Source organism: Heliangelus exortis, chromosome 28, assembly GCF_036169615.1.
Source record: "Heliangelus exortis chromosome 28, bHelExo1.hap1, whole genome shotgun sequence".
NCBI lineage: Eukaryota > Metazoa > Chordata > Aves > Apodiformes > Trochilidae > Heliangelus > Heliangelus exortis.
The window spans coordinates 5,520,483-5,548,351 of NC_092449.1; the positions used below are offsets into that span (position 1 = coordinate 5,520,483).

General features: G+C 47.3%; 1 long non-coding RNA gene across 2 annotated transcripts in view; it reads left to right on the forward strand.

The window, feature by feature from the left end:
* The first annotated feature begins 5,005 nt into the window (after window positions 1-5,005).
* LOC139788232 (uncharacterized) overlaps window positions 5,006-27,869 on the forward strand; it is a 46,367-nt gene continuing 23,503 nt past the window's right edge. Inside the window, exon 1 of one of the 2 annotated variants that reach the window (XR_011722794.1) lies at window positions 5,006-5,122. This is a non-coding gene — a long non-coding RNA (uncharacterized lncRNA). Of the gene's footprint in view, window positions 5,123-15,469; window positions 15,869-27,869 lie in introns of those variants that run through there. The other variant, XR_011722793.1, reaches the window with a different exon arrangement.

The following is a 27,869-nucleotide window of genomic DNA, read 5'->3' on the forward strand; positions in this document are numbered from 1 at the left end:
GTGGTCAGCTTGGCTAGTCTGATAAATTTTTCTCAGGTACTAAATCATGTTGTATCTATGATTGTAAAGATGCTTGCTACCACTGAGTTTCAAAGTTCTGAAGGAGACAGTTTTGGAGTGATGTTTAAAACGGACAAACATGGTGATGTGGTTTGCTTTCGGGCACCACCAGCGGTCTTTGTACTGGCTCCTCCTCTGTTACTTTCCAGCTTGCATGGCTGCTCATGTGCATGTAAAACCCTCCTGTTCAGAGCTGATGGAATTTCATACTCTGTTTTGGCCTAGCAGAGACCTGAGGTCCAGGGCATGGAGTCTGAACAGTCTTTGCTTTTGGTGCTGCTGTGACCTCTGACCTGTGAGGCACTGCAGCCACAGCAGTTCCCCGTGGGAAGATCTCATTCCCTGGGGCTTTGCACAGAGCTGCCGTGCCAGCGTTTCCCTCACTGCTGAGAGCTGAGCCCTGCTAACCCCGGTGATGTGCTCTGCTAATGGAAGCAGAGACTTCCGGGGTGGGCACGGTCACAAGGGGATTCTCAGTGGCACAGCAGCAGTGATCAGGGAGCAGACCATTTAGGAGAACTTGGAAGCACAGATGTAGCCAGAACTGCATTAACTGATACATTTAAAAAAAGTGCTTTTTAACATATTACATAATTAGCATGAAACTCATTGCCACAGGAAGCCACCAAGGCCAGGCACTTAACAAAGAGTCACCAAAGGGGTGGACACTGCTACAAATGGCAAAAAGGTGTAAAAATGTTAGCTACTGATGATAATTTTGCTGCAGGTTTATTAAAACAGAAGTTTAAGCCAGTCTCTTTCTGGTAGAGGCCAGGATGGCACGTACTGTGAGGAGGGAAATGAGCAGAGAGATGTTGGATCTGATGTAGTTTGGCAGCCCCTCCAAGGGACAGTGTCTTGGAGGACAGTGTCATGGAGGAGGATCTGATAGCCCTGTGCCTTTAGCTGGCTCGGTGTGGTGGCTTTGTAACTGTGCCTCTACCCTTGGTAGTGAAAAATCCACGGAGTTTGTGAAAATAAAAGTGGGAGCACAAAGGTGAAACCAGTTTTCTTCCCCCTAAAGAGGAATATATTTCCCAGATCATTACGTTTTTGGTTCATGCGCTGAGGGTTTCTCTCCCGGGGAAGTTTTACAGTAGATTGAATCTGATCATTGAAAAGCTCATCTGGAAAACAGGTTAGATGCAAGTATGAAATGCCTCCCTCCCTCCCTGCTTCCCCCTTCATTCCTCTCTGTACTCTAAAAAAGCTGATTGCAAATTTAGCAGGGTTTAATTATCATTTACTGCCTTGGCCAAGTCTCAAGCCTCTCTTTCTGGCTTAATCTACAGAGAATGGGTCTTCTTGTTATGTGCTCGAGGTGAGTGGGTGGTCAAGGCACATGTTTTCCCCCCACAAATTGTGGTTTTCTTTCATGCCTCCTGAGCTTCCAGTTCCATGTTGGAGGAACGATGAGCCTCCTCTTAACAGCTGGATTTGTCTTCATTCCTGCTTTACTTATGTCCTGAGAATCTGGATTTCTGTGCTCCTTCCTCTTTGTTTATCTTTCAAGAGTGTAAAATACCTGTGGAGCATGGAGTTCTCATGGGGGAATACAGGAGTGCAGTCATGTTAGTGCAGCAGGAGTGCTACTGCTGGGAGCACAGAGGAGCTGGGTACTCTTCAGCCCAATGTTTGCAATTCCAGGAACTATTTTCCCCCATGCCCTTGCACTCAAAAGGGCTCCATTTCACCCACTGCCCTTTTGTGCCTGTGCTCCTGAAAAGTCTGGCATCCCAGTTTAAGGGCACAAGCTGATGCCAAAGCTGGTGTGTGGCTTTGCCCCCCGAGCCTCCTGTCCTTCTGTGGGGACACCAAGGAGCTGTTGTGGCAGCTCTGCTGTGTGGGCAGCTTCCCATAAGGAAATGAGGGGAAATCAGTGTCTTATTTCACTTCTTGATTATTGCCAAGCTGGGCTAGATGTGAGCAGAAGGCTGTTGTGGACTTTACCAGCCCTCACTAGAGGGAAGTCATCAACAAGAGCCTTTCCTATTAATATCCTCAGTAACAGATACACCCCTGTGATGAGAACCTTTGAGATAAAGACTGTAATTCATACTTAAAACAGAGGCTGTAACCTGGGTGTTAACTGAACCCAAGAGGTTCCTGTCCGTGTTAAACTGATCCTGTCCATTACGGGAACCTGATCTGCTCACAGACACATCATGCAAAGTGCAGAGCCAGGGGACTTGGATGTTGTTAATGCATGCTGGGGTCACCCTAGTGCAATGAGCTGAGGAAGTGACAACTGGGGGTTGTTCTGGTTGTCACTGCTAATAATGTGAACAAGAACATGCTTTGTCCTTTTGGCTCCGATGGAGCCCTGCAAAGCCAGAGAGTAGGAGAAAGGGGGGTTTCACCTTAATGTAGGTACTATGATTGATCTCAAACATGCCACATCTTTGCTGACTTTCACCTAGCAGAAGCTCCTGGTACAAATTATAACTATTAAAATTGCTCCTGGAGATCCAAATCAAGACTCCTGGGAGCTAGGAGCTAGCAGATACCTAAACAGGACACAGCAGGAGGCAAACAGATTCTGCCGTGGCCACGGTGCCAGCACCACTGCGGACATTAGCACATGCTCTGTGAAAGCAGAGAAGTCCTGGTGGGAGGAGACTTTTTGCCTGGCCTGAGCATGCTGAGCAGAACTCTTGTTCTCTGGTGATAGATGGATCCATGAAGAATTTATTCCTTTTGCTGCTCCTGGGTTCTTTGTTCCCCTGCTCAAGTTTTAGAGATCCGAGGGATGTCACTCTTGCTTGGTGTTTTGTTGTCCATCTCCTTCCTGTGCTCTTTTTCTTTCCCTCCTCCAGCAGAGCCATTTAGGCATCCATAAAACTCCAATAAAATTTTCTCTCCCACATACTTTGCAAGAGCAGGAAAATGTCTGCCTCACTTCACAGACATTTGATGGGGACACACGCAGGTTTTTATGTTTAAAAAGTGAACAGTGAGTAAAATAACAAGCACAGAGAAAAAAAAAGGCAGCTTTCCCAGAGCTGATGTACTCCCACCACTTCACCTTCAGAGCTGTTATGCCATGGGAGTCTCCCTTCTTTAAAGAAAGAGCCAAAACCAGAGAATCCCAGAATCATCAAGGTTGGAAAAGACCTGGAAGATGATCTTGTCCAGCCAGCGCCAGTCCTTCTGGGTTGTGCCCTGCATGAAGAAACAGCCTGAGCTACTGACACATCTTAGCCGGGGGCCAGCTGCCTGTGCATGGGAACACGGGTAAGCCATTGAATAAGGGTGTAAACAAGAATTTACAAAGTTTGGTGGGGTTTAGGCTTTTGAGTTGGTTTTTTTTTTTTTGCAACTCCAAGCAATGTGAATTACAGTCTACAGTTATTAAGTTCCCATCTGGTAGCTTCTTTATGAAGGAATGATATTTGCATGTTTCCAGCAGAGAAAAGCTGGTTTTAGCTCAGATAAAATGGAACATTTTGTGAGGCTATGGGAAATAACAGATGATGCTAATTTTAGCAACTGGGGTTGTAGGTTTCACCAGCTGCCCTTTAAAAAAAAAAATAAAAAAAATATCTTTAAGTAAGGGGAGCCAATTTTTTTCCTAGCATGCTTAACACCCCTTGACTTGGAAGGCTTTGGTCAGAGAACATGATGGCATCTCACAGAGAAAGGAAACAGCCCATTAAGTCAGCTTCTGGATCTGTTGGCCCTCTGTGCATTTCTCTCTTTTCCGTTTGATTTCAGCAAGGTGCAGTGCTGGTGTAGCCAGAGGTTACCAAAATGCAGAAGGGGCAGATGATTGTCTCTGCTGTTAGCAAGTGGTTAGCAGTGGATTCACAGCCCCTGCACTGCGTTGCTGCTGCAGGGATTGTTAATATTCCAAAACACACAAGGCAGGAGCTGCATGGATTAACCTAGAAGGGAGCCAGGGCCTGGCTTGTTTTGAAATACCCTTTTCCACCACTGCAGACTGACTGTGGTTCTGACACAGCTTTCTAAACCAGCCTGTTCAGGTGGGCACTGCCAGCTTCGAGCCTTAAGAACCCTAAATACAACTTGAGCAGCAAGGGAACCACACCATGGATCAGACACAAGTGTTTTCCCACCCAGACAGCTGCTCTGCTCCCACAGCCAAGAGATAGGGGGAAAATAACATCCCAGCAAAGCTGCAGGTTTGGGTTGGTAGCAGGGGGCTGTCCCTGGGCTCAAAGCAGTTCCACCATCATCTTCCCCACCCTGAGCTCAGCTTAGCAAGTGCAGGCAGTTTGGAGGAGGGGTTCATGATGTTCTGCACAGGCGTGTGAGCTGCATGTTAGCTTCAGCAATGGGCACAGCTATGTGGACAGTGTGTTTGCACGCTGTTTGAAGCCTGGCAGCCCAGGCCAAACAGCTTCAGGATGGCACTCTGCTGCACAGCTCTGCAAGGGTTTTATTTTTGTTTGTTTTGGTTTGGCTTTTTTTGTAGTAATTTGAGCTATTTGGAGCCCTCTGATAGTGGAGTGTTTTAGAAGAAGGGAAGTCTGCTGTTCCCAGAGAAGGTCCTTGGCCTGCCTTCAAGTCTTACAAGATGATTAGGGTGTCATTAGGTTCCAACAGGGATGCTGCAATGGGATCTGGGGAATGTTTTGTCTTTGCTACGCGCCTGTTCTCCTCGTAGTGGAAAGGAAACACAGCTCATGGTGGGTTTGAGGCTTTGCCAGTGGCAGCAATACCCAAGCAAGCCCTTTTTTAGGAACTCCCTTGGCTCCTTTCTCTTGTTCCTGTCCTAAAAACAAGGTCAAATCCTTCCTCCAGCCCCGGCTGTGTGTGCAGGACTGTAGCCTCCATCTTTCTCCAAGACCCCTCTGCATGCAGGCTGGAGATGAGCTCAGCTGGTGGCACCTGGTCCTGGAGCCGGGGCAGTGCTGCAAATACACGGCTGGAGGCTGTGAGAGCAAAAGGAGGGCAGTTCAGATAGACTTCTCTTTCTTGTCTTCTCCGGTGTCTTCTGTTCATGGATGATCACAAGAAGCACCACTGCAGATGTGGATGGCCTGGGAGCTGCTCTCTGCAGAGATACAAACACCCAGACAACCTTCAGGAGCTCAGCCAGGTATGTGAGCTCTGTACTCTGCAGGTTGCCTCTTTCCAGCTCCTGACAGTGGAGAGGGCCAAGCCTCTCAGTTTATTTCATCTTTAACTCCAAGCCAGCAGATCCCAGACTTTGCTTGGGGCTGGCTTCGCTCCTCTGCAGATGATCTTCCAATGTTATGACAGTCCAGAGAGCCATTATTCCGAGTGCTTGCCAATCACCAGGCTGCTGCCAGTCTGTGTCAAATGAAGCATCCCAGGCCCTGTCACATTAAATCCAGCAGCTCTTCCATTTCTAGCAGAGCAGTTTGTTTATTTGTGTTCCCTCCCCTCCTTTTGGGATGCCATACTCAATCATTTCAGGGGTTTGGTTTGTCTCTGCAGAGCCTGTAACCATAGCAAAGCTCAGTGCTCCTTAAAGGGCCTCATCCTGGGGCGAGTGTGTTTTGCTGTGGTTTTGTTTTGGAAAGAAATGGCTGTAAATATGGGGAAGATAAGCAATGCTGGTGTGGCTGTAAGCCTGGCTCCAGATCAGGCTCAGTCACTCACACCAGTTCAAGGGCAGAATGTCTCAGCCTGGTGAAGTGCAGAGCTGCTGGGTTCTGTTGTGAGAATGAAAGAGGCAGAGTAGTGTCACATCTGTTTGCAGCAGCCAAGGTTCTGCAGCACCTCTGTGTCTCAGTTTCCTGCCTTGTGCACAGAGCAGCCCAGTCTGGAACAGGGAAGATCAAGCCAGGTACCCTCCTTGCAAGAGGGATGGAAAGGAGAAGGGTAGGTTGTGTGGCTGCAGGTGAGGTTACAGAGTTTGCTCATTTCTCTGCAGACATTAGGGTACAGAGGGGAATTTTTCTGAGGCAGCATTGTGAGTAAGCAGGTGAGAGAGCTCTTGGAGCAGGAATTTCTTGGCTGGGCTGCTGCTGAGGCAGAGGTGGCTCCAAAAGGAGAATTGTCCAATTCATGCAGGCACTGCAAGTGGAGGGTGCAGAGAAAGGTCTGTACAGAAGAGAGGAAAGAAAGGGAAAATGATGATGAGCTGGCTGGAAACATGATTACAGGGAGGAATCAGGATCCTGCACACAATATTCCTCTCTCATTGGTTCAGATTCCCTGTCCCAGCAGGGAGGCCAATTGAATCAAGTCTCTATCTAAAGGCTGTGAAGCCATGTCAGCTTCTGTTGCCTTCTTAGCTTGGCAGAACAGGAAAAAGGGACTTATTTCTTTTCATTCATAATACATCTGCAATAAGAGGTGGTTCATTCTTGTCACTGCTTGCTTTGGTGTTTAATTTGCCTCCTGCAGGATTTGAGTTCAGATGTTACAATGTTGTTGGGTTTTGTTTGGTTTTTTTTCTTTACAAGAATTAAAAGCAAATGCACAGTTAAAAGACAGAATTTCATGGCTTCCAATCGTTTGACAGAATGAAGTCTGCAAGCCAAATTAACTGAGCTTCCTCATTACTGCTGTCATTTTGCATGCTGGCTGAATGCTCCTGAATTCAGCCCTGAGCCATTACAAAAAAAATATTTTCCTTACCTTTCTTGCGAGGGGCCCCTGAGCTGGTTAAAAGCAAAAGAGGTTTTAACTGTGGTCTTTTCCCCCTTGAACTGTGGCTTTTATCTGTAGCTGCTTGTTTCACAAGATGGTTATTAGATATCTGATTATTTCATGGTTATTGTGCCAGTTCATGGGTAGAGCTACCCTTTGGCTGAATGGTGTAGATGAATGCTATTCGTTCTTCAAGGAAGAAGGGTGTCTCTTAGGGATTGTCCTTTAACAAAACCTTACACAAATCCCCAGTTGAGATGTCACTTCCATACCTATGTCTCTTTAAGAAAGTGTAATGGTAAGTCTAGCTTCATTCGCCAAGATATCTAACAATATCAGTTACATCCTTTCCTTTCCTTATCCAGAGCACAGACTGACTCATTGGGTGACTCTGCTTTGGGTTGAAAGCACATACAGTAACTGGAAACCCAGGGAGACTCTGCAGTCTCCATGGAGACAGCACACAACTTAATGTGATCAACAGATGCTGTAATAATCTTGAAAGATGGAGAAAATGTTTGGAGCAGTGTTGTATATGATGGTTCAGTGGATGTTCAAATTTGCTCTGTTGTGACTGGGCTCTGTGTAAGCTCACACTCTTCTGAAAACACACAGACCTTTGGATTCAGCCAGAAATCTCTCAGGTGGATGAAGCAGCTGAGAAGTAGGCTGCTGCTTTTCTGTTCTCAGCAGCTGCCCTTGGGGAGGTCACCTTAACTTTCTCTTCTCTCCCAGTTTCTCTGTAAAATGGGGCAGCGCTACTCAGCCAGCTAATGGCTACAGCAGCTTTTATGCTCTGGGGTGGATGACTGTAATGAGATGAAACTAGCAGGAGCTGATGAATGAGACTGTAATCTCAGTGAATTGAGTAGGGATCTCCCTCTGTGCCATATGACCTAATGGGGGAGCTGACGTCAAGGTTTCCAGAGCAGATTTATACTACTGTTTGATTTTCCTATGAAGCCTCTAAGGAGTGATCATTTCCCACTGAATCTTTCAAGCTGTGCTAAAGAAATGCCCTGTTTTCTGCTTGCCCTGCTCTGACACTGGGATAGCCAGGACTGCTGGCACATTTGGACCCCTTGCGTCAGTCCTAGGGGTAAGGTGAACACAGTCCTTCTCACACAGAAGGAAGGCAAGTGGATGCTAATCCTGCATCAGAAAAAATCCTGGGGTGTAACTCTTAGGCTGGCTCTGAAATCTGTTCATCCCACTGATTGCTGGGAGCTGGGAAGATGTAAATTCATGCTGCACTCTTAGTCTTTCCCTAAGCATCCTCTGCTGGCCACTCCTGGAGAAAGGCTGCTTGGCTGGAGGGAGGCTCCCTCTGAATTCTTATTTTGCTATTAAAATCCAGTGGCTGTGGAGAGTGGAGGGATTTTAGTTTTCCCTTGTTTATTGGATTTTTCATGAGGTAGGATTAATCTTTGATAACCCTCTGGCATTTTGGGCTGTGTGAGGTGCTTTAGAGACATAGGGAGAGATGCAGTGACCAGCTCAGAAACTGCAAGAGCAATCTGGAGAGAAAAGATGATATGGACCATTTTCATAGGAAAGGGAGTGCCCTAGAACTGAGGGAGGTTGGTCAGGGTGCCTGTCCCTACCTCTGCTGTCCCAGCTCAGTGCTGAGGTGCTGAGCCAGGGGAGGAGAGCTGGCAGCAAGGAGCACTCAGGCAGTTCCTTCTGCTGGCAGTGGTGAAGCTCAGCTCTGCAGATGGGCAGCAGTTGGTGACTTCATCTACACAACTACATTAAGGAGAAGGCATCTTTCCAGCCTAAGCATCCTGCTGGAAATCACCTGCAGAGCAGGATGCAGCCCAAGCTCCCTGCTGCCCTTCTTCCCTCTCCACCTGAAGCCAACTTTTCTTGCTTGCAAGACCCTTACTCATCCAGGCCCCTTGGCTGCTCTCTTGTCCTTGAGAAAAGGTGCCCAGCATTGTGAAGGCTCTTCTCCCACACACCTGTGGGGGAAGAGTTTAGGTAGAAACCATTTGCTGTGACATTCTTTGGACATCCACCCTTGGACAGATGGTCACCAAGTCAATGAACTCCCCATCCAGTAGCTGAGTTCTGTGTCACTCTGCACAAGGAACTGTAACCCCCAGGGCAGCCACGAATACCAGCAAGGGTTATTGATCAGGGTCTGTCTCTAAAGGATGACAGGAAGGCGCATCCTTTCTAAAAGGACAGGATATCTTATTCAATGAAAGGAATTCCTCCATGAAGTCCCAGATGGGCCCATAAGATCAGCTTTGATTATTTTTTGAAGCCCTGGTTGCTCCAAATAAGGCTGAAAATTGAATTAGCTGTGAGAGAGACAGCCCTGGCCGATCACTCAGAGGAGCTGAAGGACAGCTTATTGATTTCCATGTTTCAAAGAAAAAAAATATTAAATGATATCCCTTTTTATTATTTAAAATGCTGCTTAAGCAATTTAATAATGTAATGTTGGAAGCCCAGTTCCAGGCTCTGAATTGGGTGAGGGAGGGGAAGATATTTCCCCTGACAAGAGAGCTAGGTGGAAGAAAGATTTACATTTGCCTTCCCTGCCAAATAATTGATGACACCAAAAAAAATGGCTATATTTTGCCAGCTTCCTCTCCTGCATACCATTTATTTTATATATATATATATATAAATTAATTATGTAAATAGTTGATTTATAATCAACAACACAGGTAGTTAATTGATATTTTTTATATCTGAATTTATATATGGTGGGAAAATACTGAGAAGGTGATGACACTGTCCTGCCAGGCTGCAGAACCCTCTGCGAGAGGGGGAGATAGTCTCAACAGGTGGATTTTTTTGGTGCTTTCATTGGGAATTTAACCTTTCCCCATCCCTGGACTGAAACTGGGTTTTAACCCTTCTGTCCATAACAGAGACTCCTTACTCCCAGGGTGTGTGGAAGAGAACATCTCCCAGGAGCTGCTGTCTCTTTCAGCTCTGCTCAGCTGCCTCAGAAAGGGCTGGGTTCAGGGTGCCAGTGTGTCCCAGCCCTCTGCAGTGCTTTTTGGATGAAATTGGAGTGCAGGATTTCTCTCCCCCCTCTGCCCCACCCCTTCCCTTCATATTGTTTCAGGCAAATCTTTCAGAAACAGCTCTTAATCAACTGAATGTACAGTTATAAATAAAATAGCTTCTCCGCCCCCTTCTGCCTTCCAACTTCCAATCTTGAACCTTTGCCCAAAGCAGGAGAAAGGGAAATGCTTCAAAATGCAAAGGGTGGCTGGAGGCTGCTGGTTTGTGCCATGTCCCTCTTTCCAAGGGCTGTATCCCACACGGAGAACAGCTTGAGGGTGATGTCTGGGTGGTCTTAACCGTTCAGCATGGAGGGAGGGAAGGTTTGGAGTCACCTTAACCTTAAATGCCATTTCAGCACTCCAGGTGGGGGCTTGTGTTGGCTCAGGCTGGAAATGCCCTTCCCACCCCAGTGGCTGCCAGCCTGGGGGACAACTTCTGGGTTTAGGATCAGCCCTGAGCTCATACCAAAACCTCCCCTCACCCTTGCTGGACAGGAGGCTCATGCACTGGGCCTGGCCTCTCCCTCATGTCTCACAGCAGATTTGGGAGCAAGGTGGTGTGAAAATCTGTTCCCTGCTGCCTGAAGTTCCTTTCCCTTCAACTAAGACCTGAGCTGCTTCCTCTCATGCTGAGTCGATGCTATTAATTGGAAATCCAATTTTGGACGATGGCCAAGCTAATGCTGAGCCAGCAGCACTTGGCTCTGCAGGCAGGATGCAGGGCATGCCTTGGTCTACCTATAGCTAGGAAAAGTCAGCTTGTTCTCTCTTACTGCAGGGCAAAGGGGGATAAATAGGTTCCAGTTCCTACCTCATGAGTCTGGCACTTGCCATGCTGTTACTTTTTTCCCCATTCCTAACCAGCTGCAGGATGAACTGCACACCAGAACTGCCAAGCAAAGACTTTGACCACATCTCTGGCAGCACCCAGAGCAAATGAGCATCAGTCCTCTGCAAGCCAAGTGTCCTCTTGAGGTCTCTCGAGCACTGGTGAAGAACTGGAATGTCCTTCCACACCAAACATGAACTTTTGGAGCAAGTTCGTTTGCTCTTGGGGGCTGACCCTGCTCTCCCTGGTTTGCAGAGGGAGCTGTGGTGTGAGCCTGCTGTGAACTGCTGGGTGGGATGGCAAAGGAGCTTTTGGCATGTGTGACATATGGGATCATCTTTTTCCTCTGTCCCACATGGGGGATTCTTCAGTCTGTGCTCCAAATGTGAAACAGCCTTTTGGAGGAGCCTGTTGGGGTACAGCACCCCAGGGGTAAATAGGACACAGAGGCCCTGATGAGCAGCTTCTTCATTCCCAAAAGTCATGCTTAGCAGAGCCCTTGCAGTCAGGAAAGGAGCTTCCATTGACACCTGAGCTGAAGGCTGATGGATGCCATGTGTCAAAAAGCAAAGAGCAGGAGGTGAGCAACAGGGCAAGGCTCCTCCTGCTGCGAGAGGGGCTTCTCTTGACTGCAACCTCCACGTTTATTTGAGATGCAGCCACTGGTCCTGGTTCTTGATCCCAGGGTTTAAGAATAGTGCAGAAAGAGGGGCAAAGGGCAGGCTGCAGACTGTGGTACAGATGGGAAGCAGCTGATTGGGAGAAGGGAAAGCTGGACAGAGATGAGCATGGAGGACAAGGCTGAATGCCAGGCATGGACACAAAGCTGGTGACACAGACATTCACTTCTGCCTCACATCTGATATTTCACATAAATCCTCTGCCCTCCTTTTTTCTTTTCCAACTTCCAGTGGCTTTGTGCATACCCTGTGGTGTGGTAGGGGCAGGGAAATGCTGCAAAGGTCCAAAGGCAGTGGTGGAGTGTCTTGAGAGTCAGTCCTGGGCTGAGATGCAGCAAGATCATGTATCACACATCAGCAGTCAGCACTGAGATGTGAGAGGGGCTGACAAGGGCTGTGCTAAGCCAGAGCTGATCAATTCCAATCTGATTAATACTAACTGTTTATAAAGTATGTCAGACCCAAACGTGTATCCAATGTTAATTAATCCTTTCAACTGCCCTGGGAAGTAGAAAGGAAAGGAAATATTGTGTCTATTTTTAAAGAGAGGAAACAGTTGGGAGTAATTGATTAGATGGTGCTTGGAGCTTGTGGGTTATTTCTGCTTCCCCATTTGTCTTGGCTATTTCTAGGGAGGTTTGGTGGGCAGGGCCCCCCTTTGGAGTCCAGCGTTGGGAGGGGGGATGTCTGCACAACTGGGCTCTGCTCCAGGAGGTACAGAATGACTGATTCGTTTCAAGTCCCTGTGGAATTGTTAAGGAATTCCCTGCTCCTGGGTCTGCACCTGTCCCTGGCCTGTTCCCTGCAGGTGCTTTGTTCTGCATAGCAGGCACTATGGGTGCATTCAGGGCCACATTGGGGCAGGAAGGCTGTGACCAAGCTCTCTGTGATGCTAGAGAAGCTGAGTACAGGAGCTGGAGCTGTCTCTTCAGACACCAAAGCCACACAGAATGGTTTGAAGGTGCAGGAATCCTGCTCAGTTTGGGTTGTGCTCTTGGGAGAGAGACCCTGGAGTGTTATCAACACAAGCTGAAAAGACTCTGCTCCAAAGGCTGTTGCCCTGTGCACAACCTCTCTGCTACTTCCAAGGTATCATTTTATCTCCCCTTTTTGTCACATCACTGAGAAAGCAGATGAACTCAAAAAATCCAGGCCTTAATTTTAATTTCAATCAGGCTTCTGATTGATGCAGGCAAGGCAGTGGAAACCTCTGGTGCAGGCACAGCTCTGTGACTCCCATGCAGAGCATCACGTTGTGTGCCCTGCCAGCTTTGAGGGTTCCTGGCAAAGAGCTTCCAGACCCTGCAGGTGGGAGCAGTTAAGTTTTTCAGCTGCTTTGGCTAAATACAAGTAAATTCTAGGGCTGTCATTTGGTCTCTGTGTGTAGTCCCAGTGCATTGATGGGGATGGAAATCAATGTCAAAACAACAGCACCTTAAACAGAAGGTTTAAGATTCCTGAATCCTCAGGAATCCCTCCAGAGCTGGGGCCAGGCCCTCTGCTGCTTGTGACAGCCCTAGAAATAAACAGGGTGCTTTCCTCTCCATGCTGGGGAAACCAGGGCCTTTCACAAGCACTAAAATTTGCATAAAACACTTAAAACTCACATAAATAAACCTAGACAGCTAGATCTTGCAGGAGCTGAATGAAATCATAAAGCTCTGGGTTTTAATTAGTCTCTCACCCTTGCTATATCAAATGATCATCATTGCTCATGTCAAACTGATGCTTGTTCTGGGATATAAAAGGAAAAAGGCTGAGTGTCCTGACAGGGCTGAGGGATGTGAAGGTAGAGGAGGGAGACAAAGAACCCAAATGGTTCCTGGGCTGGGGTTTCTCTGGTACTGGGGGCTTTCCAAGACAGATGGACCAGAATTTCCCTCCCTGGTTCACCTCTGGGTGGTGGGAGAACTCCAGGGAAGAACCTGGAGATATCCCACCCCCAGATATCCCAGTCTCCAGGAGCAATGAGGGCTCAGGGGGCATCTCTGGGGCAGACCTGGCCTGGAAACTGAGTTTGGTGGCAGGTCCCATGCCAGCTCCAAGTGAGGACAGCACGAGGTGACCTGATGTCCCTTCCAGACACTGGCAGCCACTTGGCAGACAAAGCTTGTGGGGTTTTTCCCTTCTTTCCCTTCATCCTGCCAACCATGCAAGCACAAGTGGTAGAAACAGAGCTCTCATTAAGGGTTATTAAAGATAAAAAAAAATATTTTTTTGCTCTTTCTTTGACTGACACCATAATAGACCCATCCAGATGTGATAAGGTTGAATTTAAATTTAATTAGTTTTGTTGTTTTTTGGTTTTTTAATTCCTGGGTAATGCATAAACATGCCAGGATGCTGGGAAGGGGCTGGCAGTGTGGGAGCCTGTGATAACTTTATCTCTCAGCCTCTCTCGAAATCATTTCCCTGACAGGCTGCTGAACTGCGGGGTTCCAGAGCTTTCCAGGAACCTCCTGGCTATAGAACCTTTCTTGTTAAGAAATGTCTATAAAAGACTAGAAAATTCAGAGAAAGGTCTAGGAAGATTTCCAGCTAGGAAAACCTTGAGAGCTTAAAGACCCAGGAATTTCAGGAAAGCACCAGAAAATTCCTACTCATCTCCCACAGCACAGCATCAATTCTTGCACTAAAATAGGTCTGAAAAAGAGCACATGTATTAAAGATTTGGGCATTCTGCCCTCAGCTCTGCATTTACCTGGTGCTGCTCCTCTCCTGGGAGGTGAAGGGGTTGTTTCAAGAAGGGACCTTGCAGAAATCCAGGTGCCTGCTCTTGGTAACCCCTTTTAAAAAGGATTAACCCAGCTTTCTGCTTGCCTCAGTTCTTCTGCTTGGTAAAGAGAAATCGTGGCATGGGAGGATGATGGGGTTTTTGTACTTCTTAGCCCTTTGGTCACAGTAACAACTTTGGAGTTCATAAATGTCAGTGATAGGGTGGGGGTTGCAGGATTTGCAACCAAGCTTCAGGTGAAATGATGATGTCTTAAGCAGCAGAAAGATGCTCCAAAAGACATCTTTCACTGCCAGCAGTTTCTCCCCTGAGAAACAGAGCTGTGCTTTAGGTTTACAGCTGCATGGCCAATGCAGGTTTGTTGTGATGAGTTTACCTGGGTTTCTTCAGTCCTTATGTCCAAAGTACTTAGGGTTTTTCCTCATTTTTGCTTTACTCCCTTGGCTTCAGTGGGGGCAGGAGGTGGCTCAGAGGGGTGGGTGCCTGAGAGCCCTGGAGCAGGGAGGCAGCAGAGGACAGGAGCAGCTCTCAGGAGGCTCTGGTTACTGTTAGCAGATCTTTAAACCAACATGGAATTGCACTGCAAGAGCAAGACTGCGTTAGCCCCTGTCTGCAGCAGGGTGAGTGCTGCAGAAGGATGGAAGGGGAGGCTCTGGAGAGAGCTGAGATGGCTCCTGAGCCCCGGGGCTGGCTCAGCCCCCTGCCTGTGCCAAGAAGATTTCATTTCTACTCCAAATACCCCTGTCTCAGGTGAGACTTGGTCAGGGATTTGGGGAGAAGAGTTCAGCTCTGTGGCAAGCAGCCAAACCGTGGTGTATTTACCCTCGGGCAAAAGATCGATTTGGGGGGGGGGTTCTTTCCTTTGCTGTATTTGTAGCCCGTGCTTCAGGGCTGGGGCAGCTCAGGGCTCATCCCCAACAGCTACCCTGGCACAGAGGGGAAGGATTCAGCTGCACCCTCACCTCCCCGGAGCCCGTGGGGTTGGAGTGAAGCACAGGCTTGGCTCCTGCCTGCCTGTCAGTGTAGACACCTCCGGAGTGTTTCCATTGCTGGGGGAAACAAACCCTTGGGCATGTGCTTGCCTTCCCTGCCGGGATGGATACAGCTGTCTCTGCTGGTGAGCAGATGGCAGAGCCAGAGATGCCTCAGGTGAGCCGGGCTGGGAGCTGCCTGGAGACACAAGTGTGAAGAGACACATCCTGGCGTTGACAAAACATTGGGATGTCTCCTTAAACCAGAACAGAAGGGATTGGAAAAGCCACCACCAGCTCCCCTGGAAAACCAGCACAGGGGGCTGGGAGAGGCTGCCCAGGGGGTGGGTTAGCACCCAGCTACAGGTGCCCCCAGAGATCCCTTGGAGTATAATCCATGACAGGCCATTTAAATGCCATAAAGCTGATTTTCTTATGGAGATGGTTTGTGCTGGAAGCAGTGGCTGCATAGGGTTCCTTTGATGGGGCTCGGCAGATAGCACCAATTATAAAATTATTAACAAATGAATGTGCTCCTGTGCTCCAATTAAATGATAAGAGCCAAAGCAAAGGGGCAGATTTTGATCATTATCAGATTACAGGCCCATATTGTGCTGATAATAAAGCAGGCACTTCCTAATACATTACCTCCAGTGTTGCCTCCTTAGATTATTGTTTGGCTGCAGAAGAAATAAAAAGAACTTTGCAGACGCAGGACCAAGGCCGGAAGAGTCTTTATCTCCGGTGTTGCAGGGAGCAGAACAAAAGGGGCACAAAATGACTCTGCCCAATGCAGAGGAGTATAATAAGAACCCAGGAGAGGGGAGGGGGACCAGGCAGCAGAGCAATGGGCCAGAACATTGAGTCTGGTTGAGATAAAGCCTTAAGGGGGAGTTTGCTTCAATCAGGAGACAGTTTTCTGCAGCCTCTGGAAAAGTGAGAAGGAGGGGGGAAGAAAAGGAACATGAAAAGAGCTTCTGGAGGTGGGAGGAGTGTTGCTCTCCCATTCTTTCTTCCTCTAGGAGGTCGGCTGGGATTTGAGCTGCAGCTCCAAATACACAGTCCTGCTTTTTCAGACTGCAGCCTGATGGTTCCAAGGTGATCAGGTGTAATTAGGCAGAGCTGTACTAATTCACTGCCATGTGATACATCAGGAGAATAGCGACTGCATGGGAGGGGAGACACAGTAAGTTTCCCCTTCCTGACCCTGAAGCAATCACACCTTGGAGCCTGAAAAATTTTATTTTCCTCTCTGCAGGGGAGAGACAGCATCTTAAGGAAGAGAGAGTCCTACTCTGTGTTTTACTCTCTGCCTTGCTATGTGTTAGGTTGGTGAAATATGTAGATGATGTGATTCCCTGCCTGTACTGGCATAAATCAGAAGTTGCTTTGGCTGTGCTGATTTACACAGCTGAAGGTTTGGCTTAACAAAATTGTAACAGCGTAAAGCTGGGGAGGAGGAAAGGTCAAGCCTGTATCTGTCTCAAAGCGCGGTGATACCAGCCATGAAACTGTGATCATGACTGATCAGGGAACCTTGTTATTAAATGATTAATTATTATTTATTACCAGAGCACCAGGGAGCTCTTGTCATATCTCTGTTAAGTTCCCTTGAACCTGGATCAGCTCCAAGTTTTCCAAAGTCCTTGAGTTTGCAAAGCAGAGCTGCTCAGCTGGTAGGAAACAGTCTTGGGGGTTAATATTCCCGGGATCTCCAATTCCCAAAGGAAAAGTTCTATCATGGGTGTGTTGCCTGGGGGGAGGCTGGAAGAAACCCAGCAAAATACAAACGAAAGTTCTAAAGGTGTGAAAAGGGGGTGCTCAAGTTAGAGCTGGGCTGCACTCAGGGCTGATTCTTCTGGGTATGAGCTGCAGGTTCAAGTGCGTCTGATTACCCATCCCTAATAATCACATCAGATTATCTCGGAGGGTTAATTCCAATGAATTTTGCTCGCGTTTTCACCGATGTAAATCACAGCTCCTCTCCTGTCAGCAGAGCTGGGCTGGATTTACACCCAGCCTAACAGAGGTTTGGAAAGCATCTGCACTCAATTCCTGCCAGTACTTTTTTAAGTCTGCCTGCAGACTCCGGATCCGAGTGACATCGGCTTGCCGAGGCATCAAAGGGCCACTTGAAAGGCTAATTAATGTCATCTCTGTGCCAGATCAAGGAGGTAAAGGACTGTTTCCTTGTCCTGATGCAGCACCAACATGTGCAGTTTTACAGCCGCAGCTTGTTGGCTGCTGATTCTGCTTTCGTTCCCTGTTATTTACAGCCATGCACACAAAAAGGGCTATTTTATTTATTTGTATGTTTTTGCTTCCCAGGATGATTTTCAGCTGTGAGCTGAGTCAGCAGGATCTCGGGCAAACAGAGAGCCTCTTTCCCTGCAAGACACTGAAACCCCGTGATGTTCAGCCTGACAGGAGAGGATTCTGAGCTTTCACATCTCTCCCTTTCACCTCCCATCTTTCCCTGCAAGCAGGAAGCAGCCCTCTTGAATATAATTTCTATTGAAAGCAAATGGTGTCTCTCTCTGATTAGTTCTGGCTTGAGGCTGTATCAACAAGCTCACTGTTGGTCCTGCATTTGCAGCCTGGAATATTTTAGGGCACTTGAGTTTGACAGATTCATGTTTGTTACATTAGACCATTTGATCATTGACTCATAACTCAAGTGTTATCCTCCCAGCTGGAAAGTGACAGTAAAAAAAAACCAAAAAAAACAGGCAGCTACACCATTGCCCCAAGAGCTGGCAGAAGGGCCCAGTCCTGAAGCCTTCATAAAAGCTTCAGAAAGCCCAAATCTGCTCATTGTCCTGGCTTAGCTGTGGCAAGAGAAGGGCCAGGCTGTTGGATTCTGCTGGGGTTTATCAGGAGATAACCCCTCAAACCAGTGGAATGAGATTGAGAGAGAAGGATTGATAAGTGAGGCTCAAACCAGGCAGGTTCTGATCTGTTATGTGTTTCTGGCCAGCATGGTGCAAGGGGCTCACCCCCAGCGTGTCCCCATAGAGCAGACCAGATCCCTTCTCCCAGTCCAGGAGCTGCAGCCATTTCATGGTCCAAAACTTGTCTGTGTCAGCAAATAAGACTTGCAAGACAAAAGGAGAGCTTTGAGGGGAAGTGAATTGGTTTATTTTCTTCTTTTGCTAAGCCATTTCTATAACTGCAACTGTACAAACAGAATAAGTCACTTCCCCCCCCCCCAAAAAAAAAAAAACAGTCCCGGGCCTCAGGACAGGGCAGGGTTCTGTTTGCATTTTCTTTCTGGGGACAGAGAGGTTTCCATTACACCACGGCCCCTCTGCTTCACTCTGGCAGCCTCCAAAGATCTTGAAAGGGTTGGAAGATGTCCCCTGCCAGCTCCCCTGGCTCAGGATTGCTCCCCAGCTCCCCCAGGGCTGAGGGAATCCCAAGGGGAAGAGCTGGGGGCTCTTTGAAAACAAAAGTATCCATTTCAAAACATCCTGTGGAATAGAAAATACCAGAGCCAACCAGAAAAGGATTTTGAAGCAATGAGACTGTTCCATTTTAAACTAACAGGTGCCTGGCAGCCTTCTCCATTATTTTTCTTTCTCATTTAACATCTAAAAGTCGCTGAGCTACATTTGCTCTGTTTCATCACAGGTCCCTGAGTGTAACAGGCAGTGTGTGGCTTGACACTTGACTTTGTCATTCTGCCCATCCTGTCACTGTGATAGAATAATCAGAATAATACTCAGTATTTCCCAGAAATAACTTCTGCCTTGGGCTCCTGCAGGTGAGTTAGCAGTGTCACTGTTACCATCTCAGCAAGACAAGGGGGACCAAGGACTGGCAGGTGCTGAAAGCTAAGAATTTTAACCTAAGCTTCTTGTACAGGCTTTCCAAGTCAACAAAGGGGAGAGATGCATCCTCCCAGTCATGTGTCATGGGGAGTGAATAATGTTTTGGAGACCAGGGAGCAAGTGGATGCCTGGAGTTGGGAAGGCAAGAAGTTGATGCTGCTTATGCCATTTGGTACATGGGGTTCCTGGGAAGTGTATCTGGAGCCTCATGTGATAGATGTGACACAGCCCAAGTGACGGGCAGTGGTTTGGGGAGTGCCAGAGCTGGGATGCACACCCAACCTCCCCAGTCTGGCCAGTTCCTTGTCCATTCAGCAGCAGAGTCCTTGCTGCCTGCAAATTGTCTTTCAATCCAAGGCTCTGTTCACAGTCCAAGTCATTTGTAAATGTAAAGAGCAGACAATAAAACAGATGAAAGCCAATCAGAAACTAAGCAAAGTCCATTAAGATCACACTCAGTAACCCTTCATTTAGCTAACCTGTTCTTTAAAGAAACTGGCTGAACATCTGAGGAGTGTTTGCTCTGTAGACTGGTAACTCTGGCAGTAGAACCTGGTCTCTGAAGAGCTTTAAGCTTTCTTAAAAGGGAGCAAACGACTCTGTGTCTGCCACAGAAGACATTAATCTTTTAATGTTACACAGATGACAGGGGAAAGAGGCCGTTTGTTCCATTTGTTACAGGAGAGGAAAAAAAGAGAGATTTTTTTTTTCTTTTTTTTTTTTTTTTTTTTTTTTTGGCTGTGTTGCCAGGAGAGCCAATTCCCATCTGTGGGTTTGATGCATTGTTTCATAAGTAACAGTGTTGGTTTTGCACAGGAGCAGCTCTCAGAAACCATAACGTTTAATGCAGAATGAAAAGTGTTCTAAGAGAGAGGTGTTCTGAGCTGGTTTGCAGCCAGGAGAGCAGGATGGGGCTCAGGTGCTCTGCCTATTGCCCTCTGTTTCTGCAGCATCTGCTTTGTGCTCCTTATGTTGAATGTTGCTCTGTGCACCGTAGGCTATTTCTGGGCTATTTTTTGTCTTCAAAAATGAAAAGTGACCCAGGAAACACATAGATGATGTTGTCCTGGGCAAGAGACAGTAGTTTTGTTCTGTCTTCTTTGCTGTGTCTTCTTTTGAAAACAAAAGTAATTTGGGTTGATGGAACATGCTGTTTGTGTGCAGAAAAGGGTTTGGCACTGGAACTGCAGCTGTTTTTAGGATCCTATATTTATGCTGATGTAGCACAACAAGTTCTGGACATACAGCAGTTTCCCAAAGGTGGTTCTGTGTTGTGTCTCTGCCTACCAATAAGACACATGATCCTGTTTGGCTTTACTTCTCTGCCCCTTTTTTCACTCCCTTTCCAAACTAAACCAGGATTTTCCCCTCTCTCTTCCCCTTAAAGCGTTCACACTCAGGGCACTTTGCATTTCCCTCCTCTTTTCAGTAACTCCAGTTACATTCTCAAGGTGGAGCAGGGAAGATCCTGTCTGGTTCAGTGGGGTTAATCCCAGCATATCCCTGCATAGCAAGAGATGGCTCTGCTCTGCATCCAAGAGATGTCAGGAATGCTGCTTTCCCCTCTGGCACTTCTCTCTGGGCATCATCAAAGCTCTGGCTATCACTGCCATCCTGCTCCAGCACAGCTCCTCCTAATGACAATTTTTTTCTCATCTTAAAAACAACTTCAACCACCATGACAAAGTACCCAGCAGGTCTGCCAGGGTGGCATCTCCAGGACTCTGCATCACGCCCCCAGGTTTGGGGGAATTGCCATTAATTGCTGGGAACGTGGCTTGGCTTTTCTCTTCATCTCTTATCACAAGATTAGCTCATGTCTAAGAAACCCAGGAGAGTTGGGTAATGCAAAGGGGTCATCAGGAGAGATGGAAAGATAAACATTGTTCTCCAAGAAACCAACCCAGTTGCTTCCAAGCAGATCATTATCTCCTGCTCTCCACACATTCTGCTCACACAGAGCCTGTCCCAGGTGTTCTCCTGCTTGTGGTGCTGATGCAGGTTGCTCCTGCAGCCCTCCTGGCCTCTGTTTCTCTTTCCTCCTCTGCTCCTCACTGCTCCAAACAGGGTTGCCCATGATCTGCACTGCTGGAGGCTCGTTCTGTGCTCCTGAGTCCCCATTTCATTATCTGCTTGTAATTGTTTTGTCTTCTCTGATCTTTTGTTACCTGTGAGGAGTTTAGGATGGGGTTTTGCTCTCCTCTGAAATGAGTTACATGCCTTTTGAACTCTGACTGATTAAAGTCTCTTCCTTCTTCAAGTAAATTGGTTCCCATAGAGCTGTCCACCAGTGTGAGTCCATTCACTCTCTGAATTGCATCTTCCCAGCTGACAGATGGATGGCTCCAGGGCTTTTGTGGTCATTGTGCTTGCCTTAGAAGTTTGTGGATTATTATATTCCCAACCTGGTCTCTTTTGTTGTTTTCTGGGACTTCTCTTTTTCGACTGCAGATATTAATGTCTGATGTCCAGCCTGATGGTTCACATCCTACTGGAGCTCAGAGCTGCAAGGGAATATTACTGTTTTCTGTGAGTTCAGTTGTATTTTCAGAGCCCCTTCCTGGCTGATACTCTGCAGAGTCAGGACTCTGCAGTTCAGTGAGAAATAGATACCTGAGTAGGAGCAGAAACCTGCTGGGCCCTGCACCATTGCAGGTGTGCATTCTGTACATAAATGTATTTACATTTTGCACCTTGGTGCAAAACAAAGTGAATTTGAAGGGTGAAGCTTGAGATGCTGTGCCTGGGGGAAGAAGACAACTGCAGATGAGGTGAGGGCAGTGCCACACTCCATCCCAGTGTCATACCTGTGTCCCATGCAGCCTGGCATCTGCCTGGTACCCTCTGCAATGGCCAGGACAGCAGTTCATACCTGCAAAGCTCAGCAGGGGTGAGTTCAATTCTGCTTTGTGGTTTTCAGAGGCTTCTGCAGCCCTTGTTTAGACAGTGAAAACATTTGGAAAATTGGCCAGTTAGTACATATGGTACTTATTTGAATGTCAGTCTGATGAAAAATCAGTAAAAATAACAATTCTGAATATGAAAGTGAAGAGTGAAGCTGTAGTAGAATTAGTGGCACATTTTTAGCAGAAAGAAATCACTTTTTATTACTTAAAACAAGCTCATGTTAACAACTGCAGGTAATAATTCCCTAGAGCTAGAGAAGGGGTTAAGGATCACTGCTCAGTGGTGACAGACTGCTCACTGAATCTGCTGAGTTATGTTTGGAGGTTCAGGTTTGTAGTTCAGCTATGTTGTCTCCAAGAGAGTGAAATTTGGTTGACTGGCAAGCCAGATGACTCCCAAATTAACCTGAAGACCAGCATCCCCCTTCCAGCCCCCACTGGGTAAATGGTGTTTGGAAATCACCACTTGTGTGACAAATGGTAAGATTTGCTTCATTTGAAGGAGAAGTGGAAAAGATGAGTGTAATCTGGGATAAAGAATCTTCTGTCCTGAGATTTTGGCAGAGGACCCGACCCCTGGTGTCAGTTGTTAAAAAGCTGCTGTTGCTTTTTGGGAGGTGATGAGGCTGACACCTATTTTGGGTGGAGCATGTGGCATCATCCAACAAAATCTGTGATGCCAGGAGATGGATTTAGGGTGTCCCTGCTTCTTCCAGATCCATCTCATCCCCAAGGTCACACGTGTGCTCTGTTGATGTGTCTCTGTGTGTCAAGTGGAAGGGGGAACTGATGGTCAATCAACCCAGCAAATGACAGTTTGCTTTTCTTTTAGCTGTTCCACTTGCCCAGGCTGTTTCTCAGCCTGTCCACATCCTGGTTGAGTCAGCAGAGTGCAGGGGCCAGGCAGGAGGACAGGAATGAAGAGGACAGCAGTGGTGCAAGCAGCCAAGATTGCCACCGAAGGTTTCCTCAAGCAAAACCCCAGCCCAGTTCTCTGCTTGTCTTGAGTTTGGTTAAATATGAATTTGAGCAGAGTGATGCTTTGCAGTGGGTTTGGTGTTAATGGATTAGATGGACACTTAGAAGTTGGGTTTCAGTGGGGTTCAGCAGCTTTTGCAAGGCAAGATGAGAGTCAGTGTGATGAAAAGTGAGAAATATCAAACCCCTCTGGCACACTGACTGGCAGCAGCCTTTTGTTACCACCACTCTCATTTCTGCCATTTGTGGAGACATTTCTCCCAGCCCTCAATGCTTGTGGCCAACCCAGTACAGGTATCAGAGTCCAGCTGCAGGATCCCAGAAAATCAATCCCATTTTTATCCAGATGCCACTGAGGTGAACTTTCTTTCATGTTTCTGTCATATTTAATGGTGCCTGAGCTTAAAATAAACCTACTAAAGGCTCAGCTTCACCTTGGATTGCAGCTCTTCTGTAATCATTTACGTTGGTAAAAGTGGTGTAATTCACATTTCATTTATGCCCAGGACAGGGTATGTGGAGCAGTAGGGGAACGTGGCCTCTTTTCTCTCTGGAACCTTTCAGGTTTCCAGCTCCAGGTGTAATTGGACACTGTCACTGTGGTTTATGAGTCTTGTTTGCCTCTGCTAAGAAGTAAGAAAAGTAATTCTTAGCTCAAGCTAAAACAGCAGTGAAGACAAAGTCATTTACATTGTAACTGATACTTGTACTGGTAATTAAAACGGTCTGGTTTGCTGTGCAGGTGGGTAGAAGCACCCCAAGGAGATCCTGGGTGCACCCTCGGTGCTGCTGGGGGACACCCACCCTGGGACTTGTGTCCCTTCATCCCTGCACATTATTTGTTGCTGTCTGTCCCACTAGGAACCTATGGTAGATCCCAACCAACTCAGGGTAATCCACTGGAGGTATACCGGAGAAACACAGACTAAAGCCTGTCAGATTTATTTTTTCTTTATGTTGATTTCCACAAACATAAAGCAACTCTGCCAGGCTTTGAAGGAGTCAGAGAGATCCATGCTGTATTCCCCAGTACCCTCAGGAGCTGCATGCAAAGCTACCCACTGAGTTTTGACAGCAAGGATTGAGCCCACAGCCTCGGGTTAAAGTTAAATTATTTGAGCAGGAGAAACAATCCACAGACTGTAGATAACAGCTCCAAGCCACGGATATCTGAAATACAGAAAGCTTGAGGCAGAGCTTGCTGGAGCCAATGCTTGACTTCAGTGGCTTTGGCTGCCAGGAGATGACCAGTTCCCATCTCTGAGCTCTGCAGGGTACCCCAGTCCTAGGGTCCAACCCCCCCTAAAGCTTTGAGGTCTGCAGAGGAGCCAGGGAGCTGCTGGGTGAGCAAGCACAGCACCAGGCTGATGGTGGCACCAGGAGAACATCTCCCTCAAATCCTATGGCTGATGCTTTCTTAATTTGCACATCTGTAAAGTATTTCCCATCCATCCACTGAATTCTGGTTTAATTGTCCAAGATTCCCTGATGGTGCTGTTCACTGACTCGAGGCTTAGTATAAAAATATTGATTTCTTGGTTGCCTGTAATTGTGGGGCTGATGTTTTGTAGTCACAGGACACTGGCTGTGCTCTGGGGATGATAGCAGGTGGCACTTCACTTTGCCAGAGGTGGGGAAACTGAGGCAGGGGACAGGTAAAGTTAATGTTAAGTGCTGTGGTCACTGATTATTTGAGCAGAAGAACTGAGGCTCTGGACCTGCAGAGGCTTGGAGCATCCCCACATTCAGCTGAGGTGGCCTGCCTCCCATTATCAGTCCTGAGGCTGAGGGGAGGCATCTCTAGGGACACGTGGGGGAAATGTCACTGAGAATGTTTTGGGGTAAAAACCTCTAGCAAAGACTCTTGTTTGGAGCCTTTTTCTGCACCTCCTTCAGATCAGGCCCCTCAGGAAAGTGCTGGGAGTGTCATCAGGACTGAACTGGTGCTGTCAGGTCTGAGGCTAATGGAGGGGATGTGTATCTCCATGAGAAGCTTACTGATATTGAAGTGATTTCCACTTTGCTGGTAGTTCCAGTTCACCTGTGGTTAAGTGAGGACTTTGGAGGTTAAAATCTCTCAGGTCTGGATCAAGGTCAGGAAACGTGCTTTTGATTCTAAAGATTTTAATTACCTTTGCACCCCACAGAACCTGGGCATCATTGAAAAGAAATATAGATAAATTTTACATTTAAATATCTGAATAGTGTCTGTATCTTATGGTGGCTCTAAAAAAGCCCTGTTCATCAGGCTGCAGGAAGAGAGCAGATTTGCATAGCAGAATAATTGGTTTTGCAAATAAATCTGGTTCTTGAAATTTGTAGATTAGCAATAATATGTCTCCAGATGAGAAGGAAAGGTCATGGATGAATAAAGCAACAATTAAACTTTCAGGAGATTATTAAACTAAACACAAACCTGGCTAAATGCATATGAGAGAATGTCAATAAAGGACAGGAGTGGTCTGTCAGGACTTGTCAGCCTCCAGGATATTAATGTGACTTCCAGTGCAGCTGCTCTTCTTGAAGTTTCAACAGCCTTTGCAGATTCCTCCCTAATCTGGACAATCCATTAAATAACCCAGTTAGTTTAAGCCATTTAAATCCAATCAGGCTGGTATGTAATGCTATAAAACTCTAAACAAAATCCTGGGGGTATTACCACATTTCTGTGGCACTGCAGGCTCCATCCAGGTCTGATGCTGGAGGAGGAGGTGCCTTGCAGGACATCAAGTCAGCCTGCACTGAGGAGAAGGGAATATTGACATGTGGAGCTTGTTCTGAAGGAAAAAAAAACCCCAAAATAGTATTTTCCAAATGATCCATGAAATAGATCTCTTTATGGCAGGGAGGATGGAGGTTGAGGGAAATGCTCATTTCAAAGTATTGAAAAGTTGTGTCCAGAGCACTCAACTTTTGTTTGGGGCTTTCAGAAAAATGCTAAAACCAAATGTTCCTGAAATGAAAAACTTCTCCGTTCATGGCACTTTTTGCAAAAGTGCTTTCAAAAAAAAAAAAAAAAAAAGGGAATAAAAATTTATTTATTTGGAAAAACAATTTTAAAGTCCCAGACAATCTTTGAGGAAAATATCCTGTGGTGTTCCCCTTCCCTGCCAACAGAAAGCACAGGAGGCACTGGGCTGACCAGGCTCCTGGCACCAGCCGTACCTCTGCCCATCTCCTCCTGCCTTGGAGACCTAAAGAGCCCAAAGTTCGTGATGCTTTGCGGCATTCCTGCAGGAGGAGCCCTGTGTGCTTTCAAGCCTGGTGCACTCAGTCTGAAACCTCCAGCAGGAGTTGGTTACCTGGCTTGGTCCCTCCTGTCCTCACCTAGCAGAGGACCACAGCCCTTTGGGAAGCTGATGGTGGGAAGATGTCTCCATCCATGCCTCATCACCCTCCCTTCTCTTGCCCTGCCACAGTGTGTTGCAGTCCTGCTCTTGACATTGGCATTATTGCTTTAGCAAAGGACTGCAAAACCCCCAGGTTCAGCCTGAGAAAAATGTGATTTCTCTTCTTTAATTACACTCTCTGCAAATCAATGGGGAAAACCTCCCCAGGAGAGGAGCATGGCCACCTTACAGGCTGCTTCAGGGCATTCCCTTCCTTGAAATGGTTCATTTGTATGGAAAATCAGATTAACCCTTCTTGGCTCTCTCCAAAGACCCTCCCACCACAGACAGCTCTAAACCCTGAAGCGCCATTAATCTTTGGTGTTTTCTGCTGCCTCCTTCACGTGGTACTTGGTGGTTGCTGACCTTCACCAGAGGAGTTTTGTTGTAGTCCTCCCCCAGGAGCCCTGGCAGCACCTGCAGCAGCTGGAGGGGGGGGGGGGTCAGGGCTCCTTGGTGGGTATTGACAGCTGAACACTGAGCTGCTCTACCCCTTGCAGGAGGTAATTGCTGAAAAAAAAAAGGCTACAGCCTGGTGGAGTGGGGGTAGTTGGGAAAATTCCTGCTGGAGCTCTGTTGTCTGAGCGGCTGGGGAGCAAGTCAAGGCAGTGTGTGATGGTTGTGGTTGTATTGTGCCTGGCACAGGTAGGGTTGGAGACACTTCAGGGGCCTGAAAAGATGATGCTAAGGTGAGGCTGAGACCTGGATTTAGGAGAGAGCAGCTGGAAACTCAGTCAGAGTTGTGCTGCAGACCTCTGCCCCAAGGCTCAGGTGTTGGTAGATGTGGAGTAGAAGTCAGGTGTGTCACTAAATATTTATGTAAGGGATCTCTGGATCTTTGACAGGAACACTGGCACATGCTGGAGTTCTCCCAAGGTTCAAGATGCCTTTTTGAGGCCAGTGGGGCTTTAATCAACTCACCTGTTAAGCTGTTTATCCTGGCAGCTCTGATGGACCTTAAAGCAGCTCTGGAGTCAGCAGAGTGCTGCGGGGGAGGCAGCTCAAAGGAAATCTGAAGCAAAGCTTGGAGTGTCTGTGTGTGGCTCAGAGGAAGCTGCTTGCAGGGCTGTCTCTGGCTTAGTCCCTTCTGGGGTGAGATCTCCAGTGAGTAGTGAGCTGACACTTCAGATATTCTTCTCTCTAGATGCACACATATGAGTGTGCAGACACCAAACATGCTTTGGTAGGACAGCAGGCTAAAAATAAATCTTTTTTGATAATTTGTTGGCTCTATTGAAAACAGGTGATGAGTTGGAAACTTACTGGTTTGGAAGGAGGAAAGTTGTATTGGTGCTGCTCATGTCAGACCGCATCGCATCCCCTCGACCTTGTGCTGACACTAGAGCATCACAGCAGACTCAAGGCCCTCGTTGTCTGCCAGACATATCCTGCCCTCCTCCATTCTCTCCTTCTGGGCCTGACTCAGACTTCCTGTGGCACCTGGAACCTTTGCAGGTGCCAGAGCCCTGGCACTGTTTGCAGAGAGGACAGTGCTGTCCACCTGAATTAAATTCAAGCCTTTGCAGCTCTGTGTTTTTCTCTGGAAGGATGGCTCTTTTGGAGGGGTGTACCAGAGGTGAGTTACTTGAGTCTCTTACCATTTGCACTCAGGGAAGGCAGGAGTCATGCTCAGAAGTTGATGATGCTCCATCAGATTTCCATCACCACTGCCAAGAGTCACAGCTGCCCCCCATGCAAAAGCCACTTGCAGTGGAGATGCTGCAGCCTTTCAGAGAGATGGAATTACACAGAATTATTCTGAATTACACAGAATTATTCTATGCAAGTAGGAAAACATTCCTCTATTAATTCAGGGGGAGAATGTTCCTCTAGTAATTCCCTTCTGAACTGATGGGGGAATGCAGGGGCAGAAATCTCCAT